The sequence below is a fragment of the Panicum virgatum genome, chromosome 9N (assembly GCF_016808335.1).
Source record: "Panicum virgatum strain AP13 chromosome 9N, P.virgatum_v5, whole genome shotgun sequence".
NCBI classification, from domain to species: domain Eukaryota; kingdom Viridiplantae; phylum Streptophyta; class Magnoliopsida; order Poales; family Poaceae; genus Panicum; species Panicum virgatum.
Window position 1 is genome coordinate 40,034,002 of NC_053153.1, and position 24,202 is coordinate 40,058,203.

Here is a 24,202-nt window from a genome sequence, read left to right on the forward strand (position 1 = left end):
TGGGCGGCGCCGCTCTGCGCCGGCGGCAGCGGAAGCAGAGAGTGAGAGAGGTGGAAGATGAAGGCTGGACTTTTTTGCAATTTCTGAAAAGTTCAGGGGTCGTACTGTAAAACAAAAATAACTTTTTAAATTAGGGCTCAAATGAAAAAGTACCCAACACTAAAGTTGTTCAACTTTTCAAGATCTACAACTTTGGTGTTGTGCAAAAATTTATTTGACCAAAGGTTAAAGAGTTATGTTGAAAACATAGAAAGGGTTTTGAATTTAATGGACTTTTGTCTTTTCCAAAGCAAATTCATCTTAATTTCAGACTGAAAAGTAAAACTTCCTGCCATGTAATGATTACACTGAAATTTACAAATAAACCCTCCACAAAAGTAATATTTGTCCATCCTATTCAAATTAAACTATAGGAAGGTCCTTGCATTAAATCATATTTACACATTTAGCCTTATATTTTGAAAATAAGACCCTTGTTCAAGCAAAGTAAGCACATGATGCATAAAATAATTGCAGTTCTACTGTGCAGACACCTAGGGTGTCACACTTGCACATGCTCACAAATTCAAATTGATTTGACTTGCACTAAACCATGTTGTTCTAAAGCAAGCCAATCTAGCATTGAGCAAGTATTTGTAGAATCTTGTGATGACTTCATTGCACAAGAAAATGAAGAACTTATGCATGAAGTAAAAAGGCTCAAAGAAGAAGTGATCAAGTTGAAGGGCAAGGAGCAAGTGAGACCTTCTCAAGATAACTGCGACTCCGTGGTGAAGAAGCTTGAGAAGGGTTCAAACATCACTAATTCAACTCCTCAACAAGATCAAAAGGGCATCAAGTACAAAATTCCAAGAAAGAAGTCCCTAAAACACATCAAGTGCTATAGATGACTAGAGAAAGGGCATTATGCAAGAAATTATCAAATCAAGCCCGATGAGGAAGAGCAGCTCTCAAGAAGTCAAAGAAAGCTTCTAGAAAATAGAGTGTGCTTTGGATACAGAAAAAAGGGCACATGATTCATTGCTGACCTCAGCAGTTCAAGTCTGACCAGACCGGTCAGACCGGTCACCCCCGACTGGTCAGACCGGTCCAGGCCAGTGCTGCTATAGGACCCACCAAGAAGCCCATAAAGGCCACTCTTCCATTCAAGAAGCAGGTCAAGAGCACATTTGTTAAGATTAAAAATCGTATTTGCTACAATTGTCGAGCAAAAGGTCATATGAGCAAGGATTGCCCAAACGGTAATTTGCCTAACTCAAAACTTGTTCAACATGACTTTGCTTAACTTGGGAAGGACAAGATGAGTACTTATGCTACTAAGGTGATCAAGTCACCCAATGTTAGCATAAGGGCTATTTGGGTCCTCAAGACTATTGTGGCTAATGTTGTAGGGCCCAAAAACATTTGGGCACCAAAGAAATCTTAAAAGGTTGCAGGTACATGGAGATGCATTGGAGAACTTGGTGTATAAAAGAATATTGTATATTAAAGTTATTGGCCAAGTTCCAGGATCAATCTTGCATATCTTCATCCAATGTCATCTTGGTGATTCGTTTATAAAATTCTAAATGCATTAGTCACTTAACTCATGGTGAGTGCAAGTATGTCACTTGTGTTGAGCTTGTGACACTCTAGGTGGTGACTAAGACTTTATACTTTTGAGTTACTACCCGTATGCTGTGAGATGCGTTTAATGGCTCTTGGGTAGAGCAATGTCTTGTTTCAGTGCAGATAAGAAACTATATCTAGTAAATCATCCATTGAAGCAAGACATGGACAAATTGAAGCTTGCTGCATTTTGACTGGTGTGACTGGTCTGACCGGATTAAACCAGAAACTTGCAGCAGTCAGCTGAAAGGAGAAATAAGCCATGTAGAAAAAGTTCTTTCTCAGTGCATATATTTAAGAAGCATCTCATGGGGTCATGTATTTCAGGCAGTAAGAGAATCTAGCACAATTTCATCAAAATATCTTTTTATGTGTTCTGTGACCAAATTGTCAAAGTAATCTCTCCTAGTCCCTTAATATGGATAAAGTGCATATAAAAGAAATTCAAAACTCTTATGCAGCCTTTTAGGGGGAGTTTACTTTACAATTTGTTTCTGTGGGGCTAATGTGGCAGAACCACCTGAATTATCCCAGCTCAAGTGCGCAAGCCATCACCAAAAAGGCAACACCGGCTCAAACTCACTTCAAACAGAACAACTCTTGGTCTGTCGGGTAACGTCCTGATACAACCACCGGTTCTCAGATCGAACAAGCATACCCCGCACGAAGGCGAGTCCAGAGATATTACAACCACATATTTTACAACTCAAGCATAGTAGTTATTACAAACCAGTTCAAAACAACATTACAGGTCCAAACTTAGTAAGACAGTTATACAAACCATAACTGTAAGCTCAGAGTTTGAAAAGCAGCGGAAAAAGAACACGACGGCTACAACACGTCGCAAAAGTATACCAGGCTTGCCCAAGCATGGTATCACTCGTCAGGGTCATTGCCGGCCGAAGACGTATCCCACTCTACGGACCAGCCAGGAGGCAAAGAGCAGGGCCAAGACAAACTAGTGACCTGGTCCTCAAAACTCATACCTGAAAAGGGTTTCCACAGCAAGGCTGAGTATTTTAATACTCAGCAAGACTTAACCGTCAACGGGTATACTTAACCCACTTTACCTAGACCATGCAGGGTTTGTGAGGCTCTAGTTGCCTTTTGCTAAAAAGCAATAAAGAGTAGGTCCTTACTTTCAAATTTTAGCTTCCAAGATTCTAGTTGATTAACCATTCTATGTAAGCAACTATTATTCAACCATGGTAGAACTTTAAGCAAACATCAAGATTGATCATAATACTATTGCTCTTGTTACTCTGTGTGGCAAAGAGATCAAGCAGTCCCAAACTGTGGGAAGCAGACAATTCAAATCGAATTTGTTAACCTGGCCAGGCAGACCTAACACACACGTTTGGAACACCGTCGGGTCGTTCCCAAACAACCGTTTACCTTTCTTTCCGGCTTGTGGATAGAGTCACTCTCCCCGACTACAGGGCTCCAAGGTCCAACCTTGTCCCTCCTAGCCGTAGTGTTGCGCAACATAAAAATAAAACCAATCCCTAAGAGAGAGTGAGAGGTATATCCACTCCCCGGTCCAATCGGCTACTAGGTTTACCGCGTACCATATTTACGGCATGTGGGTAGTACATTCAAAAACTTAACCAGCACTACCACACACCGCGACCTTAGCAAGTTCATCAACATAGATGGGGTCTCACACAAGGTCATGATATTGAACACAACCCCGTCCGTCGTCCTTATATTGACAACAGAAAGTAAACAAGCAATTCCTATAGAGCTCGCGAGTGACATGCAATCACTCGACTTTTACCGGTCCTATACGCTTAGCAATTATTCGAACTCAGGTCTAGTGTTCAGTACATATGTTCCAAGGATCATGCATCTAGGTTTTCAATTCAAATCCTAAGAACTGTAAATGCACAAATAAGTAATAACAATAAATGGTAATAATTTGAAATATAGGTTATGTCCAGGGCTTGCCTTCTCGGTAGTCACTAACTATTTCAGCCCTGGGCTCTTTCGAACTTTGGTCCGGGGCTTCAGTTAGTACAACAGTGTTCACTTGAGCTTCGAGATCACCTCCTTCAGAATCCGAGATCAGCTCGTACATCCCGTTCGATAGAGCAGACGTATCTATATGTGATGCAAGAGATGAAATTATAAACACGCTCACGATGTAGTGAAGCGCAAACAAAATTAATACACACATGGGCAATCGTTTATAGAGTAGTAACTCAACATATCTAACTACACAAGGCATCATGATCAACGACACAAAAGAAGCTTACTAACTTCATAAAGTAAGTTGTAGTGGTTTCCAATAACAAGTAAACTATGGTTTGCTAATAAATAAACAACTCAGCACACATACAGTAAAAAATTCAGTAAAAATTACATCAAACAGAAGGTAAACAGAGCGATCTATCCTGTAAAAATCATGCCAACTCATGCAGCCATTTAATTAGAATAAAACAATTATTCAGATAGCATCTAGATAAAGATTGAATTCTACAGAACAAATCAGAGCAAAACAGAAGCTGAAAATTTAAAAATAGGTCTACACAGATCAAACTTAGCTACTGTAAAATTTTCAGAATTTATTATGCAGAGAATTAAGTAGGAGAAAATAAACAAAACAGACATCAGCTTAACAAGATTCATTTTTAGCTCCTGTTATATTCATGAACTGGTGCTCAAATTTTACAGATAGTAACTTATGGCTAAAACAAGGCTCTACAAAAATTACCAGGATTTTATATTTAAGTAAACTATTTAAAATGATTAAAACTTACTTAATAAGTATTAAATCAAAGAAATAGCTAAACAGAAGGAATAACCACGTCATTTTTATAGCAATACTAGAGTTACATAAAAAAACCAAAATAAAAATTTCAGAGCATAACAAAGCTTCAAGCAATAGTTAAGAAAAAGATAATACAACTAGCCTTTTTGTACCTAGTAACAGAAATCTACTTCTACAGCAAAAACTTTCAACTAACACCCATCATATTATGATCTTACTGCATAGACCTACTCTCAAGGATTCCAAAACATCGAGATTTACATTTTTCTAAATTTCCTACGAATTTCTATGGAATTTCAAAGTTTACAGCAAAAATTACAAAGGGGTCCCTAAAGGCACTATTCACTTGAGTCTATGGCTATTCAAATAACCCCCTGGGTTTTTGTTTCTTTTCACCCGAGGTCCCTGGCCATGGTCAGAGAAGGGGGCGGTGGTTTGATCGGCAAAATCCGGCGACGGCGATCGCCGGCGGCGAAGGTGGAGGGGTGTGGGAGGTACAGCAGGCCAAGGCGCACCTCTGGGTGGCTTGGGAGGTCGAGGGGAGGACCGGAGCTAGGGCGTCGACGGTGAGCAGCGGCGGCGGAGCTCGGGCTACGGCGGCGGGGTGGCTCTGGTGGATTCTGGGCAAGGAGGAGGGGTGGGGGAGCTACGCCAGGACACGGCGGAGCTGCTGGTGAGGTCGATTGCGGGCGGGGAAGGGCGGAGGAGGGGGTTCGACGGTGAGGTCGAGTGTGCTGGGGTTCGAGCGGAGCGGCGGCGGTGTTCTGGAGCGTGGAAGCGAGGAAAAGGCGAAAGAGTGAGGGGAACTGGTCACTGGGGTATTTGTAGTGCTGCTGCGCGCGAGAGGAGAGAGCGGCGGGCTCTGTTTCGAGCTCTCCACGGCGGCGGCGAGGTGGCGGCCGCGGGCGCTCTGCTGCTGTGTGGCAAGGCGAGGAGGGGTACAACGTGCGGAATAGAGGGCAGTGGAGGCTTGGGAGCGACACGTGGAAGCCAGCGCAAGTAGGAGGTGGCCAGGAAGATGGCCCAGCGCGGCGGGCGGCGCTGCCCAGCGGCGGCGAGGAGCAGAGCAGGATGGAGGAAGGGGAACAGGACCGGTTTGTAATTTCTGAAATTTCAGGGACCTAACTGTAAAACAAGGATAACGTTTAATCTAGGGCTCAAATGAAAAAGTGCCCAACATGAAAGTTGTTCAATTTTTCAAGATCTACAACTTTGATGTTGTGCAAAAATTGATTTGATCAAAGGATAAAGAGCTAATTTTGAAAACATAGAAGGGATTTTGAATTCAAAGGACTTTTGTCTTTTTCAAGGTAAATTCACTTTAAACTTAGGCTGAAATGAAAGATTTCCTGCCTTGCAATGATTGCACTGAATTTTGCAAAAACACCCTCCACAAAAGCCATAATTCTACAACCTATTGAAATAAAACTATAGAGAGGACCTTGCATAAAATCATAATTACACAAAGGTCCTTAAAGTTTTAAAAATAGGCCCTTGCTCAAACAATTTCACACATGAAGCATAGGAACTAAATGTAGTTTTCTTGTGCAAACACCTAGGGTGTCACAGCTAACATTTTCTTTAAGTGAATTTGTAGTCTTTCATAGTTTTGATTATGCTCTTTATGGATCCAATGTGAGTTAATCTGAGTTTATTCATCTCATGGTTCAAATATTGATTGACAAAGCATAATCATGAGTACTTGTGCTACATTGAACACTATTTCTCATCTTTGAGAGCTAGTGTTGTTTCTAAATTACTTATGCACAAGTTTAAGTGGCTAAATGGCAAAGGTATGTTTTCCACTCACTTATGTTTTATCTTTGAGCATCTAGGCCATATTGTCATGCTAGTGTGTGCATTTGTGTGCATCAAGCTCAAGAAATCTTGTCACCTAGATATTTAGCTAAAATCTTCCTAGTTATGACTAAGTGTCAATCATGCGAAAAATTGTGTAAGGTTTGTGCTAAATTCTCTAGTGTGATGATAACTTGACTTTTTGCATGATATGAGCGTTGTAGGATAGATGTTTTGAAAAAAAGAACTAGCATGATAGGTTGTGTGCCAAATTTGAAATATTTGGATCTTGGTCTCCATGACCGTATCAAGCTACTTGTGACTATTGTTCTCATTGAGTGTTTGATGGCTAGTCACAAGTGGTGAGATTCTCTCAAGTCCATAGATCTTTACCCATATCACATCTTTCTTCCAAGAACCAATTACATTGGAAACATCTTATCTTCCTTGGAAGTAACAAGGTTTTTCATCAAAATGCTCCTCATCTAGTTCTCTTGCCTCTATCCTATTCCATGGTTAGTACATAAGGTCAGAGAATATGAATGTTTGGAAAGTGCTTAACCATTTGATCAAGGAATTATCATTCTAAAACTTCTTCATGATCAATTCCCGTATTGTCTGGATTTCAGCCCGAATACTCTGGGCTGCACCCGGATACTCCAGAAATTCTCCCGGATACTCTGGGTAATCTTTTTCCTCGCACTCAGTGTGCGACCGGTCTGATCGGTCCAAGGGACCGGTCTGACTGGTCTGGGGATGTAACGGCCATTTACCCCGCCCCGGGGTCAAACTGTCATATCTTTTCACTTTTTACGACTCTGCCACCGACACTCTTCCTCTTTCACCTGTGCGCCGCCCCTCATCCTCTCTTCTCCTTCCTTGGAGATTTGAAGCTCTAACCCTCGGATTGACTGCTCCATCATGTACTTTGGGTTTAGAACACGCGGCCTGACCTGTGGTGCGGCCGGATTCGAAGATCTCCACGAGTTCCACTTTCTCCTATGGTATCAAATGTTTCTATCGCCTGATCTCTTAGCACCCTGCGTATCTTTTCAATTCCTTTGGTCAAGTAGTTCCTGCTAGGCCTAGGAACCACCATCTAAGAGATCAGCAAGTTTCATGAACTGCATTGCTCGGAATCAGATTCTAGGGTTTGGGCGTAGCCCGAGCGGTCAGACCGAACCAAAACTATCAATCTTCAGCCATTATTTTCTCCAGCGTAGTGCTAGATGTTCTCAATTTTATCTATCATCATATCTAGCTATTTCTGCTGAAATTGATCATCAAAACCGAGACCTTTCATGTTTCTATCAGGGACCGGTCTGACCGGTCCATCCGACCGGTCTGACCGGTCTATGGCTGACAGAGCAGAAGAATCCCTGTTTCAAGTGCATTTCAAATACTTTCTATCCAAATCTTGTGGATTGTTTCTCATGATCTAATCCCAGCATAAATACTTCCTATCTCAGGTTGGAGATCATGAATCGGTACAGGAATCTTTTTGTGAGAAATCATGAGAAGAGAAGCAAACGCAACGAGGATCGAGATGCATGAGTACTTGGAGGTGCCTTGTGCAGCGGGGGTACCGAGGCAGCTGCTGTGGTCTCAGCTTCACAGTCTCTTGCAGTAGCTCCTAGTCAGTGAGAGTTAAGGCCTAGAAGGGCCAGGACAGATGCTCAGCAGATGGACATTGACGAGTCGTCTGGCAACGACACAGAGGAGGATGATTCCTATTTGAGAGACCCTCGTGAGATTGTAGAGGATAGTGAGGCAGATGCAGATGCTAAGAATGAGAGAGATGATATGGACGAGGATGATGAGGATGGTGGTGATAGTGATGACGGATCTGAGGAGAGTGCAGCTGGCAGCTCGGACTTGGAGGGTCCTCTAGTGACACCAGCTATTCAGGTACCTGTCAGGCAGGCCAGTGTAGAGATGGTAAGCTAATATAACACCGAGATGAGAGCGCCTGCTCGTTTGCTGAGGCGGAAGAGTCCTTTGGATGTTCCAAAGGACACAGTTGACTACAGATTCCATACATGCTTTCAGCAGGATTTCTATCAATATGTCATTCTAGCCAAGCCAGGGATTGCTTCAGAGTCCCAGTGGGTGGGTTGGAATCACATGGCTAATTTGAGAAATGAGATTTGTGATGAGGTGGCTCAGATGTGTCAGGACAGACACATCAAGGACATCATGGGGTTCCAGCATGATTGGAACAAGGAGGTGATAGCCCAGTTCTACGCCACAATATACTTTGGGCACGATCCACAGATTGGAAATGAGAGGACCATTTACTGGATGACAGAGGGACAACTCTACCAGTGTTCCTTCACTTCCTTCTGTCGGTACTTGGGACTTGATGCAGAGGACGTGGATCGTCCTAAGATTCACTATCACCTACCCTTAGCAGCTGATCAGGTGACATTCATGTATCCGAGGGATAGTGTTGGCAGTGCAGGCAAGGTCACGGGGCTATACACCTACTACTCTATCCTGAACAGACTGTTCAGGAAGACTCTTACACCCCGGGATGGGAATCCCAGTGATATCGCAACGCACGCCAAGAATTTGATGAGCAAGATGTAACCAGATCCTAGAGGTAGTAACTTCAGTGTCGGTGACTTCATTTGGGAGGAGTTAAAGCACATATCAGAGACTCCCTTGAATACTTGTGGTTATGCACCGTAAATTATGAGAGTTATACTGAAGGTCACTAGGAGGAACTTTGGGATGGACATGAAGCATGAGCCGCTTAGGATTAAGCATCCTAAGCATGTGAGAGTTCCCACTACTGGTAGATATGATGAGGTACAGGAGGAGGATTAGGATGATCAGGTTCCACAGGATGACTAGGGTGCAGATGCACAGTAGCACACTGAGGATATGCCTCAGCAGCAGGCACCAGCTGGAGGCTATGTGGCTCACGAGGGTAGAGATGCTTCCCCTCCTCATAGGTCCTCTTCCTCTTTTAGGCATATGTTCCGAATCTTTGCTGGTATGATTAAGAACCAGAGGGACATTCTGGTTAATTAGGAGAAAGAGAGGAAGAACAATAAGAAATTGAGGGATAACAAGAAGAGGATGCACACTGCTATCCAGATCCAGCCATCGCTTTCACCTATTTCTCCAGAGCCCGAGGCAGCCATGATTCCTTCTATAGAGCAGATGATTGAGAGCTTCCAGGGCATAGATTTTGGACAGTATGACCACCTGTGTGAGAGGATGTTCTTTGAGCAGGAGAGTCAGCCAGGTGGATCTTCTACAGCTCACCAGTTTCCTCACGGACCTCCACACTTTACACCTCACACTACTACAATTTTGGATTTTGCGAGACACTTAAAAAAGGCCTCCGAGGCATGCACAAAAAATGAATGCATTTATTAACTGAGGCGTTTCCGATAAATGCCTCAGAAAATCGATTAACAGAGGCGGTTAAACATACCACGACCGCCTCTGTTAATACTCCTATTAACAGAGGTGGTCAAACATAACACGACCACCTCTATTAATGGACCAGCCCAATCGAAGCCCATTTGAGCCCGGTTGCTGAAAGAAGTACATAAGAAGCCATAACTCCCTCAAACCCTAACTTCCTCTCTCTTTATCTTCTCTCTCGCTTCTCCCTCTCCCGACGCCGCCGTGCTCAGGGTCTGCGCCGTCCCCTCCCCTCCCCGCGTTGCCCCCACCCCGGATCTGGCGAGCAGCGGCCGGATCCGCTCGGGCCGGCGGCGGCGCGGAGGGCCGTGCGGTGGAGGGCATGCGGCGGCGGAGCAGAGGGTGCGCGGCGGCGGAGCGGAGGGTCTCTCAAATGTTTGCAGCTATTTGCTTCAGGCCCACAGATGTTTGCAGGACAGTTTGTGGGATCTTAGTTTGCTGGACCGTTCTCAGGGTCCCCGCCGTTCACTTCCAGCTTTGTGGGGCATATTCCACGGTTTAGTGCAGGAGCTCAGTTTAGGACTTACGTCAGTTCGTCGACAGTTCCAAGATCGTCGGTGACATTTCCTATAGCTTCTGCACCTCCACTGCACTATGGGCTTGGAGGGACTTTGTCTTCACCAGATACAGGATATGCAGGACAGCACATTCACCTTCTCCAGCTCCTGACTCTGTTGAGGTGACAGTGGCCAGCTGGAGTGATTCTATCTTTGATTATCTGGGTAGTTCTGGTGGACAGTGAGTTCTGATGGCAGCACACTCTTCTCCTCTAGTGCGCTTTTTGTTGATGGATGACAAAGGGGGAGAGGATGAGATTAAAGCTTCGAGATCTTGTATGTGTGTGTGCGTGCAGTGTTGATGAGAGTAGATGTGATGTGTTGAGTGATCGATCTTGTATCATCTAGACTTTATCATGTATGGATGATTATCACATATGGATATGTTTGTGTACTCTTGTCTCATCTTGTAAAAACATATTCATCTCTATTGTGTGCTACTGAGTGTATTCATCATGTTTTTAAATGCATAAGAAATGTCTATGATAGTGTGAAATTTTTATGTGATGTGATGCTTTTGTTTCAGCCTTGGTCTGTGCTGGCTGTCTCTGACTGGTCTTACCGGTCAGAGGGACCGGTCTGACCGGTCTAAGCCATGTAGTGTGCTGGCTGGTGTGGACCGGTCTGACCGGTCTGTGGCAGCAGCACTGCATGTTGACTTACTTATGTGCTTTCTATGTCATATTGCATCATGAGTTATTTTATGATGTTCACACACACTTATTGCACCCCCACGGATGCTGAGATTTATGGGGAGTCTCATTTGTGCTCAATATGTGTAATTTGGCATGTGAGGCCAACTTGTGATGAATTCCATTCATGTGCACATATTGAGGGGGAGCTCTAACTAAATCTGAGAATTTAAAAGTTTTATTGAACATCTTTTTTTAAGCTTTAATCGGGTTGTCATCAATCACCAAAAAGGGGGAAATTGAAAACATCTAGGCCCCTAGTGGGTTTTGGAGTATTGATTGACAACACAATTAAATGACTAACTTGTTTGCATGAGATTATGAGCAGCAATTGAGAAATTTGTATGAAATGAGAAGACTTATGTATTGCAAGCAAGTGTGTTAACCCCATTGGCATAATGTATACGTGACAAGCAAAACAAGAAAAGAAAAGATAGAGCAAGGTATTAATGGTTGATATAAAGGCTCTAATATTTGCGAAGGCTTGTTTGCTCTATGATGGGATTCAAAATGACAAGTAAAGGTTTTGTGAATGAGATGTGATATGCTTATGCATAGTCTCAAATATGGAAGAACTTGTCATTTGTGATAAATAGTGATTAACAAAAGAAGCAAGCAAGACAAAAGAGAATGAGACATGAGTTTATGCAAAGATAACGTCTCAAAATGGAAAGCTTGCATATGTGATTGAATTGAGAATTCGAATTGATAAAGAAGATTTCATGCATGACACAAATCAATATGAGTTCAAGATGGACGGCTAGGATAAAGGTAGAGGACCGAGAGGCGTGTTTCAAGAGGCTACGCAAGCGACGGCTTGGGGGGAGCAAAGAAACCGATATGGGTCAAAGGACGGATGTGGCGGAACCACCCAAAAGACTAGGCCCGAGTGCACTGATCTTCGTTGCTAACCATCTCTGACCCAATTTGGCACATCCTCGAGTGAAGCCTCGAGAAAAGCCACGCTCTTCCAGGATCGCACAGACAACACTCGCATGAAGGTGAGCCCAGAGATTACAACACATAATATTTCTTACATCATCAGAGTTTGCAGCGGAAGAGGAAATTTATTACAAACCATGTTCAGAGTAGTGAAGTACTACAGAAGTCCAAACTACACAAATTATTCAAGTATTATTATTGCAGCAGAAGAAGTAAAACGACGACTAGCGAAACATGTGACGCATCGATAAAGCCCGTACGAAACGCGTCACTCAGTGGGAGGGTGGTCAGCACCAGCTGAAGGCCCATCCCACTCGACAGACCAGTCCGGAGGCAAAGTACACGGCCAAGTCAGACTCGCAATCATATCCTCGAAGTTAGTACCTAAAAACAGTGCCACAAGCAAGGTTGAGTATACTAATACTCAGCAAGACTTACCCGTCACCGGATATACCATAGTCCGACAACTAGACATGCAAGGCTTTTTGGTTTGTGGGATTTGTTTTGCCAATAACGCCACTAAGAGTTGAACCTTATTTTCAGATTTTTAACTAGCCATATTCTAGTTCAATTAACAATTCTAAGTTTGCATCTAACTCTACACAAACATGGAAGAGCAATCATTTAATCAATCAGCAGTATTATCATCATCATATTCCACTTATTACTTTATGTGACCGAAAACATTAAGTAGTCTCATGCCGTGAGAGGCGGACGATTCCGAATCAAATTTCAACCTGGCCAGGGGAACCTAACGCACACGCATGGGGATCGACTTCGCTTTCGCCCACGCTACTGTTCCCCTTTCTTCTCCAGTCCATGGACACGGGGTACCCTCCCCAACTACAGAGTCCGACCACTCTGCACCCGTATGTCATGATAAAAATTAAATCCTACTTCTACAAAGAGGGTTTACCAACGTTCCACGTGCTGGTCCGATCAAGTACTTAAGCTTACCGATTATCATATTTCTCGGCATGTGGCTAGTACTTTCAAAAACTTAATGAAATGAGCCACACACCGCCCACACACCGCGGCCTTAACCGTTTTCGACTACACCAGCGGGGTATCACAACTACACAACCCCACCCGTTGCCCTCATATTTCAGCGGAAGGTAAAGTCAGTAAATTCCAATTTTCTCGCGAAAGGCAGGAAACACTCGTCTTCTACCGTTCCTAGCTAGCGTGGCAACTAGTCGATAAAAAAATCCGGATGTCAAACATAGGTACCTAGGGATCATGCATCTAAGGTTTTCGATCAACGCCTAGATAACGTAAATGCACAAATAAAATTATTACAACACATATGAATAGTTAGATTAATAATAACGTGGAAATTAATGGGTTATGCACCGGGGCTTGCCTTCTTGTGCACTGTCAGGCTGAGAGTCTTCTGGGACTTGACCCAGGTCTTGAGCTAAGTTAGTACAATTAAGATTAACGTCTGTCGCAGCAAGAGAGTCTGATGGAATCAACTCGTAATCACCGTTAGCGAGATTAACCGTTTTCTATATGCAATGCAAAGGTTTATGGTTACAATATGGTAAATGATTTCTTTCCTTTACAATAAAGTTGTAGTCCAACGAAAAGTTAATTTAGTGATGATCTTTGCATTAACCGTTAGTGATTTCATTTCCTGGGCAGTCATTTATAGAGTAGAACTTATAATTAACTTACTTCATGAACGAGTGTGTGGGTGCTTAATTTCCTAGACTTAAAACATAAGCATAAGTTCACAATTTTTATAACAGAAAATGTACACATGAACTGGAGATGAAAAATTTATGTAGAACAGATTAGATAGACTAGTATCTACTGCAAAAATTTCAGCATTTAACAGCAAGCCATCTAACCATGAAAAATCATGTAAACAAATTAACCTAGAAACTTCACGAATTTTCACAGAATGATAGGCATAGTTTCTGGTGCAACAAAATATAGAGAAACATCTAGATATGATCTACTCAGTACTGTAAATTTTCTAGATTTTATCTACTCTTAAAACAGGAGTTATAAAATTAACAAAACTAACATGCTAGCAACTTACATAAATTCCATAGGGAGTTTTACAAAGGTTGTGGACTTCAAATTTTTGCGAGAGCCTAGAAATAGACTAAACCTGTTTCAGAACAATTATCAAGCCTTACTTAGAATTATTATTTATGCATTAAACCATACATGAACTTGTATATTTATTTGGGATTCAAGATGACCAGTAATCCATATGAATTTTTACCATGGAAAGTAGTCATCCTATGTAAGAACATGTTCAAAAATCATTACCATATATGAAAGATTGCATCCAGAACAAAAATAACAAATCTAAGCATGATACATCAAGCATGAATTTTAACTGTAGAAGTACTTAGTAGAAACAGCTCAAAATTTGCTGACATGATTGCAGGGCTAAAAAAAGGTCCCAAAAATAAATCTAAATTTTTCGAAGCAAAGGAACTATATTTCATGAATTAAGTTCATCAACCAAGCATTAAATAGAATATATAGCAAACTAGCTCTAAAATTCATCAAACTTGTGTGACAGCAAGTATTCAGTAGCATGTTCTTCTAGAAAAAGTTTCATAACTAAATCATGTATATTTTTACCAGCATTAATATGTGAAGCTAGCTAGTAGATCTAGGGAACTTGACCATTTGAACAAGAAAATGATTTCAAATGGTTCTCATCTTTTTACCAAAAGTTTAACACTCTACTAGAATCAACATATCCAAAAATCACATCCATCCAGTGAACCAAACTACCAGAAAATTTATGGGGTATTTATTCTATTATTTTTTGTAGATTACAATTTGGACAGAATCTGAGGATTTGTATGTAACAAAACTTGTAGATTTCATCACATAGATTCCAGAACAATTTGGTTTACATTTTTCCTATTTTTCTATGATTTTCTACGCATTTTAAATTTCACTAGAGTTCATGTTCTTGAGTTCATGTACCATTTACAATTTCACCCCTAGAATCAAGCTTCTATATTACTAATAGGTCCCTGGATGCGTGTACACGCACGGAATCTGAGCGATTCCAGCGAGGTCCGTAGCCGGCGGCGAGGAAGAGGTGGGGGAAAAGGTTCAGGGCTTGTCGGCGCACGTTGGGGTGGTCGGTATTGGGCTGGAGGAGGACGGAGGAGGCGGCTCCACGGCGGAGCAGAGGCGGCGGAGGGGTTCGTCCAAGTCCGGCGAGCTCCAGCGAGCTCGGGCCGGCGTGGCTACGCTTGAAAACTTCACTGGAGGTCGAGGAAGATGCGACGGAGTTCGGCCGGGGCTATGCAGTGGCGGAGGAGGCTCGTCGGCGCGACGCTGAGCATCGCCGGTGATGGCAGAGGAGGCGGAGCAGGGGAGGTAGCGTTCTCACGTATAGGGCTGGCTCCTAGGGTTTATATAGGCACAGAAGTGAGAGGAGGGGTGAGTTTGCTTCGCCTGGGAGGCAATGCGCTGCCGGGGGTGGTCGGAATTGGGCGGCCGGCGAGGTGGCGGCGCTGGCGGGCGGAGGGGGTGGCGTGGCGGTGTTTCCCGGTGTCTGGGACGCGTGGGCACACGGGGAGGAGCCAAGGGGTAGGACAGGTGGCCTTGGAAGGCTCCCTCGGGTCCACTTGGCCGCAGAGCAGAGAGGGGGATGGAGTTAGGGGCTGTTTTTTATTTCCAAAAGTTCAGGGACCTCTTTGTAAACTAAAATTATCTACATCTTCCTAGGCTCAAATGAAAAAGTGTTGAATACCAAACTTGTGTAATTTTTCAAGGTCTTCAACTTTTGTTTTAGGAAAATTTTCATTTGAAATTCACATTTTGAACTATTTCAAAATTTCAAACTTGCAATAAAGGGCTTTGATTTTTATTTGATTTTTGAGTGGATTTGGCTGAAACATGAATTAGGCACATGTTATTTAAGGTACTAGCTGCAACCCAAACTTGTTTTTGTGCATGTTTTCAAACATGATTTGAATATGCTTTAAATATTTTTGCCCTCACATTCAATGTCCAAGATGTGTAGTTTGAATTGTATTTGACTTATTCTTTCTGATTTTGCTTTCCAAATTCCCTCCTATGATTTATTTGAGTTAAATGGATTGCCTTTTAGTGTACAGACACCAGAGGTGTCACACCGGAGATCCTAGAGTCATGGAGAGCTCTATGTTGAAGAGTGTCATTATTCAAGTGAAGAGTGTGATGTGACCACTGAATTTTGTACATTTTTACCACCTTACGATGAGTACCTCTTTCTTTTTGATCCAAGGTTCGAAGTGGATATTCGACATAAGAAAGATCGGGTTCCACTAATAGTTCCTGTTGATCAACGATTTCGGTCGAAACTCGGACACATTTCTTGAGTTGAGATATGTGGTAAACATCGTGGATGGCTGCGAGTCGCGAAGAAAGTCGCAGTCGATAAGCCACTGGTCCACATTCTTCAATGATGTCATATGGTCCGACATAGCGAGGTGCAAACTTGCCTTTGACTCCGAAGCGTTGAACGCCTCGAATTGGTGAAACTCGTAAGTAAACATGATCACCAATATTAAACTTTAAAGGTTTCCTCTGCTTATCAAAGTAACTCTTTTGTCAGGACTGGGTTGGTCGGAGATTGTCTTGTATCACTTTTACTTTCTTCTCAGCTTCGACCACTAATTCGGGTCCAAATATTTTGCGTTCTCCAGCTTGGGACCAACTCAAAGGAGTTCGACATCGTCGACCATACAAGGCCTCAAATGGTGCCGTCTTCAGACTGGCTTAATAGCTGTTGTTATAGGAGAATTCAGCCAAGGCCAAGCATTTGTCCCAGTTCTTGTCGTAATGGATGACACATGCTCAAAGCATGTCCTCGAGAATTTGATTCACCCTTTCAGTCTGTGGATGGCAAGCTGAGCTTCGAATTCATTTAGTTCCGAGAGCCTCTTGGAGCTGCTCCCAAAACCTTGCCACAAACTGAGTACCACGGTCTGAGATAATTGTTTTGGGTACACCGTGCAGATATACAATTTGATTGATATAAATTTCAGCATATTTTTTGATCCGATATTCAATATGCACTGGAATAAAATGAGCGGTCTTTGTGAGCATGTCAGCAATAACCCAGATGGAATCATGACGTTGAGAGGTATTGGGTAAGCCCACAATGAAATCCATATTGATATCTTCCCATTTCCAGGACGGGATTGGCAGAGGTTGGAGAGTTCCAACAACTTTCAAGTGACTAGCTTTCACCCTATGACATGTATCACACTCTGCGACATATTTAGCAATTTCTCTCTTCATTCGAGTCCACCAGAAATTTTTTCTGAGATCTTGGTACATTTTGATGCTACCCGGATGAATGGAAAATTTAGAGAGATGTGCTTTGTCCAAGATTTGTTTCCACAGCTCATGATTTTTGGGAACTACTAGGCGATCCTCGAACCACAAGATTCCTTTATGGTCCACACGGAAACACTTGTATTTATTTTCGCCTTCTAATACTTTCTGTTTGATGATTCCGACACTCTTGTCATGTAATTGTGCCATGATGACTTGGTCATAAAGTGTCAGTTCCATAGAAATATGAGTCAGAGTACCCTTAGGAATGGTTTCCAATTTCAGCTTTTGCACTTCAGCACACAATGTGTCGTTATATGATTCCACTGAAAGGCAATTGCAGTGAACCTTGCGACTGAGCGCATCGGCTACGATATTAGCTTTGCCCGGATGATAATGAACTTCCAGGTCATAATCTTTGATTAATTCCAGACATCTTCGTTGCCTCATATTCAACTCACATTGGGTAAGATGTACTTGAGACCCTTATGATCGGTATAGATATTGCAATGAGTGCCCATAAGATAATGTCTCCAAATTTTGACAGCATGAATAACTGCTGCTAGCTCAAGATCGTGAGTTGGATAATTGAGTTCATGAGGTCGGAGAGCTTGGGAAGCATAAGCGATAACCCGATTTTCTTGCATTAGGACACAGCCAAGACCAGTACCTGACGCATCACAGTAAACATCGTAGGACTTGCTGTTGTCAGGTTGAGCTAAGACTGGTGCTGTGGTTAGATGTGCTCTCAACGTATGGAATGCCTCATCGCACTTCACATCCCATAAAAACTTGGCGTCCTTCTTCAGCAGTTCCGTCATCAGCTTCGCAATTCTAGAGAAGTCCGGAATAAATCTGCGGTAGTATCCCGCTAAACTGAGAAATCTGCGAATCTGGTGAACTAAAGTAAGAGGTTTCCAGTCCATCACTTCTTGAACTTTGCTGGGGTCTACTGATATGCCATCACTGGAAATAGTGTGACCCAGAAATTTGACAGTGTCCAGCCAGAATTCACACTTAGAGAATTTCGTGCGCTTCTTATCAGCACGATGGGTCATAATGAGATCCTCCTGAGTAATGGCCAGATTTACCAGATCATTGAAGGAATCGGCACGGACAAGATTGAGCCTCTCCTGTAACTTGGTACTAAGGCCTCAACGGAAGCGTTCACGCTTCTTAGCGTCAGTATCTGCTTGATGAACAGCATACTGACATAAATGATTGAAAGTCTAGGCATACTGCAGTACATTGCGAGTGCCCTGAGTCAAAGCCAAGAATTCATTGAGTTTCCGATCAAGAAGACCCGTAGGAATGTGATGAGCTCGGAAAGCATCTTTGAACTCATTCCAATTCACCACGTGATCAGCCGGAAGCATTCCATGATAATGATCCCACCACATACGAGCTGATCCGCGAAGTTGCTGCGCTGCATAGCGAGTTTTGTTCGCTTCGGAACATGGAACAGATAGCAAGGAAAACTTGGACTCAATTATGCGAATCCAAGCGTCCGCATCCAGTGGTTCATCCGCCTTGGTGAATAGCGGGGGCTGCGTACTTAGAAAGTCTTGGTAACTTGCCTCTTGCGGTTGAAGAATGTGATGCCCACCTCGCTTGTGCTGTTGAGCTTGCACCAATTGCCGCAAGATTTCGGTTTGAGCGGCTAAGACTTCCGCGATGCCCGGTGGTGGAGGAGGTGGAGGTGGATTGCCATTTCCTCTGGCTCCAAAGCCACTAGGACTTCCACGAGTTGAACCAACTATTTGAAACGTGAGTATTTTGGATTAGGCTCAATATTATCAACATCTTAAATGGAAATATACAACTCAAGGCATGAATAGAAGAATAATGATTGCATCAGCAGCATTACACAGAAAACTGTCAGCACGAAAAAGTGCATAACTAGAGTTCTGTGTAAGCTATGGACTTGAAATTTTTACAGGAGCTAGATAATTTCATGAGCTACAACTTTAGTAGTCAACACAAAGTCAGATTCCTAGAGTAAGTTAGTTGAAAAAACTCAATTACTACTCCTCTGGTTTTCTGGTTTTACAGAAATTTGGTGACCATTTAGATGATGGAATTTGGAACAACTTTGGTATTCAAAGCACGAGCTAATTCGGAAAGAAAGTAAGGATAAAAATTCGAACTAGCTGCTTTGTTCAGCTTTTCACAGTTTGCCAACATTTTACATAAGTAGCATTAGAGGTTCATTACATCCATCATCTTCTCTCTTCTACTTGATTACTTCTAACATCAGTGCTAAGGGGGTTACTCAACTCTGAGTTAGCCTAGTAGCCCATGATCCAAAATTTAGACTACACTAAGAGGAGTCTACAAAAGTCAGGAATAACGTCTCGGTCTACATGTTGACCGATGCCTCGCTCTCTGCGGGAGAGTGGGTCTCGACCTGCGCGGGTTGCGGTGCCTGCTCCTCAAAGTCAATCTCGTAAACACCCTAGACCTCCTGGGGCTTGTCCTCACCATCCACCTGCATCTCATCGGGTGGTGCGTGAAGGGCGTCCTGCGCGTGCTGCAGCTGGTGGAGCTGCCCCTGGGCGTCGTCGATGTCAAGCTGAAGGTCGTAGAACTGGTCCTCAAGGAACTGGAGCGTGACGTCACGGTCCATCACTGTGTCCTGAAGCTTCTGGACCTAGCCCTCGAGCTGGGTGATCAGAGCACCCCTGCTCTCAAGCTCGTCGCTGGCCTCATGAAGCTGCTCGTCCCTCAGCTGGACGGTCAGGTGTAGAGCCTGAGCCTGGTCGACCAGCTGGGCGGTGGCCTGGCTCTGGAAGATCTGAATATGGTAGAGTGCATCCAGGCACAACGCTATCGTCCGTACCGCTCCGACGGTGTCGAGGGTCGCAACTGAGGCCACGTTGGCCATCTTGTCGCGCCAGAGCGGGTCGGCCGGGTCATGTGCAGGAAACAACCCGAACGTGGACAGAAGAACCTCCAACGGGTGTTGAGTACAGAAAGGGACTATCGCTCGCATGGCGATGGTCTCCCAGGTATCCAACAGGCGGTGGCCGATCACCTGAGTCATGATCGGCTCCCACCCGTTGAGCAGGTGCTGCGGAATCACCATCGTCACGCTGCAACGGTGCACTCCGCTCTCCACGAAATCGTGGCCCTCGTAGAGCGGTGGCTAGGGGTAACCGGCTGCACTCAAAAGCTCCCAGAGACGGTGGGGAAGTCCATCCCAGTGCAAACAAGCCGAGTGTACGTGCCCCTGCGCGTCCATTGCTGACGGCCGTTAAGTGCGAAATATGACCGTCAACTATACTCATTAAAGAAGGAAAACTATACCTCTTACTCACATATTTGTATCACTAACCTATCTCCACAGTTGTTTTCAAGAATTTATGTTTTCAGGAGCACAAGTCTGGAATAAGATGAAAACATGACGAATACTCAGACAGAAGCCACAAACGATCGTATCCTGCGTAACATGAGCAAAGGAGGACCACAAACTAGACCAAACCGACCAACAGAGCCCCGGCACCGACCATCTGACATCAGGACCCACTAGGCAGTGTACCAGAGAAGGTCGGTGGCAAATGGTGCCAAGGGGGGTCGGCCGACCCCCCTTGTTAGTGTATCACACTGAGTTTTGGCAGGAAGCTTGATCCTATCGTCTAGAGGTCAATTAGGCATGTTTCCATGTATAGATTTGGCGGGAACCGACCTCAAACACTATATAAGGGGCCTCCCACCACTCTCTCTCACACACAACACTTGAAGGCCTCTCTCTCTACACTCTCTTGTGACTTGTACTCCTTAGGGTAGTGGAGCTAGGCTAGTACATCATCTCCTTAGCGAATCCAGTAGTCCTTGGCCTCTGGTATGGCTTTGTATTCCGACTTTCGTTATGCTATTCATATTGAGTTCGTTCTTGGTTATCTTGCTATGTTCATAGCTTGCTTAGCCTTGATCTGTGCTTCATCAAGTTATTCTAGTTGCTTGCTTAGACCAGATGATCTGGGTAAGGATATCAGTTCGTTGTGCTTTCGGGTTTGCCTTAGCATCTTACCTGTCCATCCGAAGGGTGGGGGACCCGGGGGCATAGTCACAAAGTTCCTGGGTCGACCGGGTCGAGGAACGGGGTCGAGGGTCGAGGGTCGTCATTTTATAAAATTGTGGTACGAAGGGGGTATACATCTATGGAACGATAAATTATTATGTGGGACGCGACCCTGATTCATCGGGGTCGATATCTTCGGGTCGATAAAGACAAAAACTATATATGTGCTACTAATGAAGAAACTAATCTGCACAAGCATATAAGAAACATATAAAAGAGTACATTTAGACCATGCTACACGTACTCAGCTCATTGTCTAACAAAAACCACACCAATCCACTGTCCTTAACCTCCTTATCCCAATTAAATCTGCTAGCAATGGGGCTGCGACCCCTTTCAAACCGGGACACGATCCAACCTTGAATGGGACACTGACCCTCTTCGACCCCGACCCTCAAATCGGAACGACGTTCCCGGGTCGAGGGACGAGGCATCGACCCCGAATCCTGTGACTATGCCCGGGGGTGCTTGGGTAGTGACCTCATATGCAAGGATGGTGCCCGGGTATGCGGGATCCTTCAGATATGATGGTGCTCCACGGTGTGACTGGGGTAGACCGCAGGTGGTGACAGCCCTGTCGGTCCGCCGGGAAGCTGCTTCTCAGTTAGCGTACTCCCCGATGTTCGGGTACGGTGTAGGAGTTCATTCAAAGATGAAACAGGGCTGGATGTTCTCCAGTGCGAGTCATTCTTCCTGATGTCCCTAATTTCCCGACACCTGCAGCTCTAAGCAATGTGGCTAACGTAACTTATCCACTAACATGAATAGAATACTAGGAATATTGCCTATGCTCCCACTAACCATAGGATTACTTGTTTATTCTTTATTCATGAGAGTTGGATGTTCTGTGTTGGTCACATTACCCCGGATTATCATTTATTTATCACTTACCCCTGTATAGTCAGTGGTATTCATCTTACTTCATACGTGTCATGGTTATGCAACTAAGTAAATACACTTTACACAACCTAGCCATCCCTTGGGAAAATATAAATAACGATACCCTGAATACTTCCGGGTGAAATGCTACAACGGTATATCTATGCGCTTGCGGATCCTTCTATAAACATTAATACATACCACACGGCATCTTCGAGGTCCCGTTGCTAGGAACTAACCACTCCTAGTGGCGACGCTAAGAAATGCCAACAAGCATTTCTGGTGCCATTGCCAGGGATGGCACTAGGTGTAAAGTTATTTACCGAAGTACATAAACTTAGCAATATAAGTAAGAGGTAGCTACTGCTTATATAGGCTAATGTGTTTATCTTTTTGTTTTCTCCTGATTGGATGAAAACAAGGTAGTGTATGTCTGGTTTCTCCTTGCCGACAAACTTTGTTGAAAATCCCGAGAAACTCGTGAGAAGGGTCCGACCTCGCGTCGTCCCTCCTCCGATCTCACAGTCAACAAGCAAACTAGCTTCCCAAGCACCATCAATCACTGAACTCATGGCTGAGAAGACTCTCCGCGACTTCTCCGTCGCCTCAGCTGCCAATGTGGCAACTGTACCCAACATTGATGTTGGGGACATGAACTTTGAGCTGAAGTCCAGCCTCATAAATATGGTGCAGGATAGCCCATTCTGTGGCAAGCCGAATGAGGACGCTAACGCCCATCTCCATAACTTCCTGGAGCTTTGCAAGACCGTAACCATACAGGGCGTTACGGCTGACGCCATCAGGCTCCGCCTGTTTCCTTTCTCCCTCCTGGGGAAAGTGAAACAATGGTTTTATTAGAACAAAGAAGCCGTCAGCACGTGGGACAAGTGTTCCACGGCGTTCCTCGCTAAATTCTTCCCGTTAGGCAAAACCAATGCCCTACGTGGAAGAATTTCAAGTTTCGAGCAGACAGGGATGGAATCCATCCCTGAAGCTTGCGAGAGATTGCAAGAATATATACTCGCATGTCCTCATCATGGGATGGATGAGTGGCTCGTGCTCCAAAGTTTCTACAATGGGCTAACGACTACATCCAGAGTCCACCTTGATGCTGCTGCTGGAGGAGCCTATCTTGACTTGGCAATTGCCAAGGCTACGACCTTAATCGAGAAGATGGTCTCCAACCAGGGCTGGAACGAGGAGTGTTCTCAGCCCAGAACCAAGGGCGGAATGCATACCGTCAAGGAGACGGATATGCTCGCCGCCAAGCTGGACCTCCTAATGAAGAAGCTTGATGAAGGGAACCGGCCACAGGTGCATGTTCCCGTCCATGCTATGAACTCGTACTTTATGCGCGAAGTTTGTGGTAACAGTGGACACTAGGGGAATGACTACCTCGAGACCCGTGAAGACGCAGCCTACATCAACAACAACACCGGGTTTCCGTCCACAAGGAGGCCAGGGGTGGGGTCAAGCACACCCACTATTCTAAGGAGGTAACAACTATAAATCAAATTTCAATTCGAACCAACCCTCCTTGAGAGACCTTGTCTTTGGCCAAGGTAAAATAAATGAATCTCTAAACAAGAAGCTTGCTGCCAATGATAAAATTTTGGAAAGCATACATGATAAAGTTGAAACTCTTTCTTCTGCTCATAAAAACCAATTAAGTTTCAACAAAATGATAGAAACACAACTGGCTCAAATCGCTGCTGCTGTTTTTGTCTCTAAGTCCGGGAAGATTTCGGGGCAACCCGAATCTCCCATCGAGACTGCAAATATGGTGTCTACCGTGTGGGGCAACCTTCCCTGGCAGACTTCTCGAACTAACCATGCAGGCAAGTACAATCCCCAAAAGAATGATACCTGGGATGGCCTGGTAGCAGCAATTCAAGAAGATCCAGGGGTCCCCATGATTAGCTGCTCAATCTTCGATCAATACTATGAGCATGCACTCTGCGACCTGAGGGCCAGTGTCAACATTATGCCCATGGTAATATACGAGAAACTCTTATACCCTGCTCTCTCCCCAATATATATGTGTGTGTAGCTCCCAGACTCTACAATCCGGTATCCCAAAGGGATAGCCAAGAATGTCCTGATCCACGTGCGAGACTCCTTCATCCTTGTA

General features: G+C 44.2%; 1 non-coding gene across 1 annotated transcript; it reads right to left on the reverse strand.

Annotated features, from left to right (window-relative positions):
• Positions 1-23,007: 23,007 nt before the first annotated feature.
• LOC120693709 lies at positions 23,008-23,114 on the reverse strand. The gene has a single exon (XR_005683163.1). It is a non-coding gene; the product is annotated as a small nucleolar RNA R71 (small nucleolar RNA).
• Between the last annotated feature and the right edge of the window lie 1,088 nt (positions 23,115-24,202).